This window comes from Semicossyphus pulcher, unplaced genomic scaffold, assembly GCF_022749685.1.
Source record: "Semicossyphus pulcher isolate SPU_LCO1_2020_fin unplaced genomic scaffold, fSemPul1.0.p SCAF_8, whole genome shotgun sequence".
Lineage (NCBI taxonomy): Eukaryota > Metazoa > Chordata > Actinopteri > Labriformes > Labridae > Semicossyphus > Semicossyphus pulcher.
This window is the reverse complement of record NW_027211759.1, coordinates 26,195,001-26,202,500: the sequence shown is the minus strand read 5'-3', so window position 1 is coordinate 26,202,500 and position 7,500 is coordinate 26,195,001. Positions and strand designations below refer to the sequence as shown.

General features: G+C 48.4%; 6 non-coding genes across 6 annotated transcripts; all 6 read left to right on the top strand.

The window, feature by feature from the left end:
* The first annotated feature begins 300 nt into the window (after positions 1 to 300).
* On the top strand, positions 301 to 413 carry LOC138613628 (U5 spliceosomal RNA). The gene has a single exon (XR_011309764.1). It is a non-coding gene; the product is annotated as a U5 spliceosomal RNA (small nuclear RNA).
* Positions 414 to 628: 215 nt separating this feature from the next.
* LOC138613938 (U2 spliceosomal RNA) lies at positions 629 to 819 on the top strand. The gene has a single exon (XR_011310061.1). It is a non-coding gene; the product is annotated as a U2 spliceosomal RNA (small nuclear RNA).
* Positions 820 to 1,128: 309 nt separating this feature from the next.
* LOC138614102 (U5 spliceosomal RNA) lies at positions 1,129 to 1,241 on the top strand. Its single transcript, XR_011310212.1, has one exon. It is a non-coding gene; the product is annotated as a U5 spliceosomal RNA (small nuclear RNA).
* A 211-nt stretch (positions 1,242 to 1,452) lies between these two features.
* LOC138613924 (U2 spliceosomal RNA) lies at positions 1,453 to 1,643 on the top strand. Its single transcript, XR_011310048.1, has one exon. It is a non-coding gene; the product is annotated as a U2 spliceosomal RNA (small nuclear RNA).
* A 309-nt stretch (positions 1,644 to 1,952) lies between these two features.
* On the top strand, positions 1,953 to 2,065 carry LOC138614101 (U5 spliceosomal RNA). The gene has a single exon (XR_011310211.1). It is a non-coding gene; the product is annotated as a U5 spliceosomal RNA (small nuclear RNA).
* A 211-nt stretch (positions 2,066 to 2,276) lies between these two features.
* LOC138613989 (U2 spliceosomal RNA) lies at positions 2,277 to 2,458 on the top strand. The gene has a single exon (XR_011310105.1). It is a non-coding gene; the product is annotated as a U2 spliceosomal RNA (small nuclear RNA).
* Positions 2,459 to 7,500: the final 5,042 nt, after the last annotated feature.

Genomic DNA, 7,500 nt, shown 5'->3' with positions numbered 1-7,500 from the left:
GTGCAAAAACAACTCCTCAGTGCAGTGCAGCGCAGTGATTTTGTGCCCCGCAGATCCCCTTTGTTTCTTCCTGGAATGTCACAGAGGGCCTGCAAGACCCTGATACATGTTTCGTAGCCCGCATCTGACAGCCAGGCCTTCATTTCTCTGAATTTTCCGTCGGATAAAGCCTGTGGCAAATGTGGGCAGGGCTGGGGTGGAAGCGGCCCAGTCCGCGACGAGCCAAGTGGTGAGACTCACCGTGAGTGTAGTGGCTGGGGCGACGCCTGTGCTGGGCTGCTCCCGAGGAGAAGCCTGTACCTACTCGGGTTTCTCTGCAAAACGCACAAGTCTTTCGCCTTTTACTAAAGACTTCCGTGGAGAGGAACACTATTGAGTTAAAGCTATTTTTGGCAGGCTTAGCCATTTGGCCGAGCCTCTGTCTTTTGTGGAAAGCAAGCAAGCAAGCAAGCAAGCAAGCAACAAAAACTATCCTAGGCATTCGAGGGTCAGGGCCCGGAGCCAAGGTCGGGCGTGGCCGGAATTGCTGGGCAGCAGCCGTCGTTCGTTACGGCCGATAAGAATTTCCGCACCACGACGAGGGAGGGCCGTTCCAGGAGGTGGGCTCGAGCGGCAAACAGTCTGCGGCATCGCTTCTCAGCCTTTTGGCTAAGATCAAGTGTAGTATCTGTTCTTATCAGTTTAATATCTGATATGTCCTCTATACGGGGATGAAATATTAAACGGATTTTTGACACCGGGAGCTGAAAGAGGGGCTTGCTCCGTTCACTCCACGCATCGACCCGGTATTGCAGTGCCACCGGGAACGGTGCAACCTTCTCCTGCCTTGTGCAAAAACAACTCCTCAGTGCAGTGCAGCGCAGTGATTTTGTGCCCCGCAGATCCCCTTTGTTTCTTCCTGGAATGTCACAGAGGGCCTGCAAGACCCTGATACATGTTTCGTAGCCCGCATCTGACAGCCAGGCCTTCATTTCTCTGAATTTTCCGTCGGATAAAGCCTGTGGCAAATGTGGGCAGGGCTGGGGTGGAAGCGGCCCAGTCCGCGACGAGCCAAGTGGTGAGACTCACCGTGAGTGTAGTGGCTGGGGCAACGCCTGTGCTGGGCTGCTCCCGAGGAGAAGCCTGTACCTACTCGGGTTTCTCTTCAAAACGCACAAGTCTTTCGCCTTTTACTAAAGACTTCCGTGGAGAGGAACACTATTGAGTTAAAGCTATTTTTGGCAGGCTTAGCCGTTTGGCCGAGCCTCTGTCTTTTGTGGAAAGCAAGCAAGCAAGCAAGCAAGCAACAAAAACTATCCTAGGCATTCGAGGGTCAGGGCCCGGAGCCAAGGTCGGGCGTGGCCGGAATTGCTGGGCAGCAGCCGTCGTTCGTTACGGCCGATAAGAATTTCCGCACCACGACGAGGGAGGGCCGTTCCAGGAGGTGGGCTCGAGCGGCAAACAGTCTGCGGCATCGTTTCTCGGCCTTTTGGCTAAGATCAAGTGTAGTATCTGTTCTTATCAGTTTAATATCTGATATGTCCTCTATACGGGGACGAAATATTAAACGGATTTTTGACACCGGGAGCTGAAAGAGGGGCTTGCTCCGTTCACTCCACGCATCGACCCGGTATTGCAGTGCCACCGGGAACGGTGCAACCTTCTCCTGCCTTGTGCAAAAACAACTCCTCAGTGCAGTGCAGCGCAGTGATTTTGTGCCCCGCAGATCCCCTTTGTTTCTTCCTGGAATGTCACAGAGGGCCTGCAAGACCCTGATACATGTTTCGTAGCCCAGATCTGACAGCCAGGCCTTCATTTCTCTGAATTTTCCGTCGGATAAAGCCTGTGGCAAATGTGGGCAGGGCTGGGGTGGAAGCGGCCCAGTCCGCGACGAGCCAAGTGGTGAGACTCACCGTGAGTGTAGTGGCTGGGGCGACGCCTGTGCTGGGCTGCTCCCGAGGAGAAGCCTGTACCTACTCGGGTTTCTCTTCAAAACGCACAAGTCTTTCGCCTTTTACTAAAGACTTCCGTGGAGAGGAACACTATTGAGTTAAAGCTATTTTTGGCAGGCTTAGCCGTTTGGCCGAGCCTCTGTCTTTTGTGGAAAGCAAGCAAGCAAGCAAGCAAGCAACAAAAACTATCCTAGGCATTCGAGGGTCAGGGCCCGGAGCCAAGGTCGGGCGTGGCCGGAATTGCTGGGCAGCAGCCGTCGTTCGTTACGGCCGATAAGAATTTCCGCACCACGACGAGGGAGGGCCGTTCCAGGAGGTGGGCTCGAGCGGCAAACAGTCTGCGGCTTCGCTTCTCGGCCTTTTGGCTAAGATCAAGTGTAGTATCTGTTCTTATCAGATCCTCCACTGTTCTACCTCTTGGTGAGACAGCGATCGCCTCCGCTGGCTAGTGGGAGCTCTTGCCTGCTTGTGGCATTGCTTCTGCTAGTGCACGGGAGGATATTATATTTTTTTCCTTTTGAAATCCAGAACAACTGCTTCGTAGTTGCTCGTAGGTTTCACACAGGAATATATTGTTCCAGAAGTGCAGGTTACCACCGTTTTTGGCGGTGATCACTGCCTGACCAGAACAACCAAGGTAAGTACTGCTTTTACTTGCTTTTACTTGCTTTTCCAGCTTTTACTTGGTTTTACTCCCTTTTTCTCTCTTTTACTTGCCTTTTACCCTTTTTACTTATTTTAGTTATTTATTCATCGTGTTTTAGGTTTTAAGTGTTTTAGTGCGTGGTGCCTCCACCATGTCGGCTCCCCATGCCGGCATGCGGAGGCACCACAGCGTTCGGTTTGTTTTTAAGGAAAAAGATGGAGAGCCTTTAAAAATGTCTAGACTTGACTTCTCCCGGAAATTAATTCAGAAAGTGTTGAATTTTTCCCCAGACGACTTGAATTGTATCGTCACTTTACCACTGAATAAGGGTTTTGATGTGAGCTTCCGCTCTGCCCCATTGCTGCTTGAATTTTGGAACCGCTTTGAAAATGTAAAACCCCAGTTTTCTGCATTTAATGTTGAGAAACTGACTGACAATGCCTCTAAAACAGTCATTGTCAGAATGTTCAATGAAACAGTTAGTGCAGAAGACATTTGTATATGGCTGGGCAGATATTGCACTGTTAAAGGCCAGGCTATGAAGGTGAGAGATGAGGATGGCATCTGGAATTGTGCCTGGAGGGTCCCTGTCCAGCAATGGCAGGACCCCCAGGGCTTCCAAGGCCTGAAACATCTGCCATCCATGATAGTCCTGGGAAATAACAGGGGCTACATTCACTATCAAGGTCAGCCCAAGCTCTGCCGCAAGTGTGGTGAGCAAGGGCACCTTGCGGAAGCGTGTAAGCAGACAATTTGTGGTAAATGCAGAGAAATTGGGCATACCTTCGAGGAATGTACCAATGGCAGAAAGTGCAACCTCTGTGGTGAAACAAATCACCTCTTCAGAGATTGCCCAAAGTCTTTTGCCAACAAATTGAAAGCAGCAAAAGTCACAGGGAAGGAGAAGGAAAATGGCGGACCGGTACAAATGTTTGAGGAGCGTTTGGAAGAGCCTAGGACTGAAAATTCAAATCTCCCTCCAAATCCTGTGATTGGAGGAGAAAGACCAGGTGAGGAGGGAGAGGGGGAGGGGCCTGCAACTGCCCCCCAAGCTGAGAGTGGCGAAGGAGAGGGTGCAGTGCAGGCAGAAGGCGGAGCTACCTCTGACTCAGACCCACCGAGTCAGAGTGATAGTGAAGATGCCCCCCTCCCACAGGCCCAGCAGGCTAAGAGGCCTTTATCTGAATTGTCCTCTGAGTCTCCTGTAGTCTCAGAGAAGAGGGGAAGAGCTGGGAACTCCTCAGACAGTTCACCTGTGGAGGAGCCCAGAGTCTTCCCCTCCAATTCACCAAATGAGGTCTCATTTCTTACCATAGCTCTGCAATCAACCCCTAAGGACTCCAAATTTAATAAAAGATTGCAAGAAAGGCCACCACCCAGAGTCCGAAAGGGAAATGAAGCTCGAACCAGTCACTCTTCACCCGTAAGAGTGAAAGAAGAGCCTCATTCACAAGACATTTAACTGCCTTTTAATTTTAGTCTTTTAAAATGTCTTACCTGTTGTTTTTAACCATACTTATGGCTATCACCTTCTCAACCATCAATGTGAGAAGTGTGAAGTCGAAAGTTAGAGCCCAAATGGTTTTATCCTTTCTTAACTCTTTTAAGTCTGATGTGTTTTTAATACAGGAGTGTGGCCTACCGTTTTTAAACAACTACAGAGATTGGAAGGAGCTATGGCCACAAACATCAATATGGAGCGGGTCAAACGAAAACAAAAACGATGGAGTGGCCATTTTAATCAAAAATCCTCTAGTCTTGGTGAAGGGCAGCACTGTGGTGAGAGATGGTAGGGCACTTTTAGCACATCTGACTTTTATGGGTAGAGATTTTAATGTTTTAAATATTTATGGCTTTAACGACAAGAATGACAGGTATGACCTTTTAGAAGACTTGCAGTCCCACATGCTAGGTAGGGAACCTTTAGTTGTAGGAGGGGATTTTAATTGTGTTTTAAGCAGAAATGATAGGAAGGGAGCAGGAGAGGGTTTTAAAGTGGACAAAACATCGGTTTTATTAGAGGGCATACGCAGGGATTTTAAACTACTGGACTGTTTTAAAGTCATGCATCCCAGAGAGGAGGGCTTCACCTGGTTCAGTGGTGACGGTACCAAAGCCTCTCGCATAGATTACGTTTTATCACGAGATTGCCCACCTATCGATGCTAGATTAACTCCTGTTTTCTTTTCCGATCACGCCATGCTCTCGTGCACCCTCTCACTCTCTTCTGGTGTGACATCAGGAAAGGGTCTGTGGAAACTCAACTGCTCCCTTTTAGAGGATAGGGAGTTAGTTAGGCAGTATAGGGAGCAGTACCAAGAGTGGCAGACCCTTCAAGACTTATACGATACACGTGCACACTGGTGGGAAATGGCGAAGGGAAGGACCCAGACTTTCTTTAGGCAGGCAGGGAAGAGAAAGAAAGATAGGGAAAACAGACGCATGTTGGGACTGCAAAAGCGACTACAACGGTATTTTAAACTAAACCAACAAGGAATGGATTTTAATGAAGAAATTAAACAAGTAAAACAAGAGATGTCGGTTTTAGCAGAAATCAACAGCAAAGGTGTCATTTTAAGGAGCAAAGAACGGGAACTAGAAGAAGGAGAAAAGTGCACAAGATATTTTTTTAAGAAAATAATAAGTAAGGATAAAACTATAGTTAAACTAAAAAGAGAAAATGAATGCACTGCTGAAACAACAAAAGAAATAAATGAAACTGTGCAAAACTTTTACGAACAACTGTACAAAGAAAAAAGCATAAAAAATGACACAATGAAAGAAGTTTTAAAATTCATCGAATGCAAGATAGACGACAGTGTGCTTTTATCCCAAGATTTTACGCTTTTAGAAATAAACAACTGTATTAAGGGTTTTAAGAAAGGGAAGTCTCCTGGAGAGGATGGGCTTCCCTTGGAATTTTACCTGACCTTCTGGGATATTTTAGCACCTGACCTACTTGCTGTTTTTATGGATTTTGAAAAACTTGACCGACTTCCTGACAGTTTTAGATTAGGGATAGTGACTCTACTTTTTAAAGACAAAGACAAGACGGACTTAAAAAACTGGAGACCTATCACTCTTTTAAACATTGACTGTAAACTTTTTAGTAAGCTTTTAGCATCGCGCATGTCTGTGTTTTTAGAAGGGCTGATTCACCCGGATCAAGCCTGTGCCATCCCGGGGAGGAAGATCACGGACAGCCTCGTACTGATCCGAGACACCATCTGTTTTGCGAGAGACAGAAACATCCGGCTAGTAGTCTTGAATTTAGATTTTGAAAAAGCCTTTGATCGGGTCTCGCACCAGTACCTCTTCAAGGTGCTGCCAAAAATGGGGTTCCCTGAAAGGTTTATAGCTTGGGTGGGATTGCTGTACCGGGACATTACCAGCAAATTTGTGGTTAATGGGCATCTGACAAAAGCAGTGGAAATAAACTGCGGTGTCCGTCAGGGTTGTCCGTTATCTGCCCTCCTCTATGTTATCTGCATCGAACCGTTGGCACAGATTTTGAGAAGGGACCAACGAATCAGAGGGGTGGGAGTACCGGGGAGCGGGGGACTTACCACTAAATGTGTTTTTTATATGGACGACATAAACATTTTATGCACTGACCTTTTATCCGTCAACAGGACGCTGGACTTGACTGACTGGTTTGGACGGGCCTCTGGATCGAGACTAAACAGACACAAAACCCAAGCCCAATTTTATGGACCATGGACAGCGACTGAGACATCTGGACTCCCCCTGACTGTGACCCAGACCGACCAAAAAATACTTGGGGTCAAATTTGACAGACAGGGAGGAGGGGAAACCAATTGGCAGGACAAGATAGGGAAAGTTAAACAAAGACTGGGGTACTGGACTTCACGAAGACTGACCATAGAAGGAAAGGTTTTAATCATTAAAGCAGTGATTTTACCTTTGCTTTTATTGATCAGTTCTGTTTTTATCCCTTCTAAAAAAGTGATTTTAGACCTGGAACGAGCCATCTTTTATTTTCTGTGGGGGTCCAAGTGGGAGCGCTTGAGGAGGGACATCATGAAGAAGCCAAAAGAGAAAGGAGGAAAAGGAGTGCCCGACCTTCACCTGGTTCTAGGAAGCCGATTCACCACCCTGGCATTGAGCGCGGCCACAACCCCATCCAGAAACCCACTAACCACGGCAATGACACGGTTCTGGATGGGGTCATACCTCAGAAAACTAAAGATTTTAACACCAGATCTTAAAGTTCCTGTGTCTTTTAACTTACCAACTGCCTACTCTTTTATCCCTAAGTTTTTAAGACACTTTAACCTTGAACAGGAGGAGTTGCATGTTTTAACTAACCACCGCTCTCTTATCTCTGTTGTGCAGGAGCGAGAGCCAGTGAGTCCAGTGCGCGGGCTTGCATTCGGCGAGCCCTCCACAGTTTGGCGCAACGTGAACCATCCTGTTCTCCCAAACAGACTCCGGGACCTGTCATGGATGGTGGCCCATGAGATCCTCCCAGTCAGGTCCGTAATGCACTCCCGGGGCATGGCGACGTCCTCAACCTGCCCCCGACCTGGTTGTGGCGCGCCTGAGTCGGTGAGGCACCTGCTCTGGGAGTGCAGCGCTGCCGTAGAACAGTGGGCAACAGCCGGCTCCTTGCAATTCCCGTGCTTACCAGCAAGGGAGGTCCTCACACCACAGCTCGTCTTGTACGGAGTGAGCCAGATGCAGCAGAAAGCAAAGGACTTTGCGCAACAATGGCTCACTCTAGCCGCCATCAAAGACGCCACATGGACCTCCAGGAACTTGCTGGTAAGGAAGCACAAGCAGATCCCCCCCGTGGCTGTGATCCAGATGGCAGCAGCGACGGTCAGAACGGCCGGAGCTGCAGGCGGCAGGCCTAGGACACAGCCACAAAGAAGAATCGCCTCTGTGCCCATTCGGATGAAG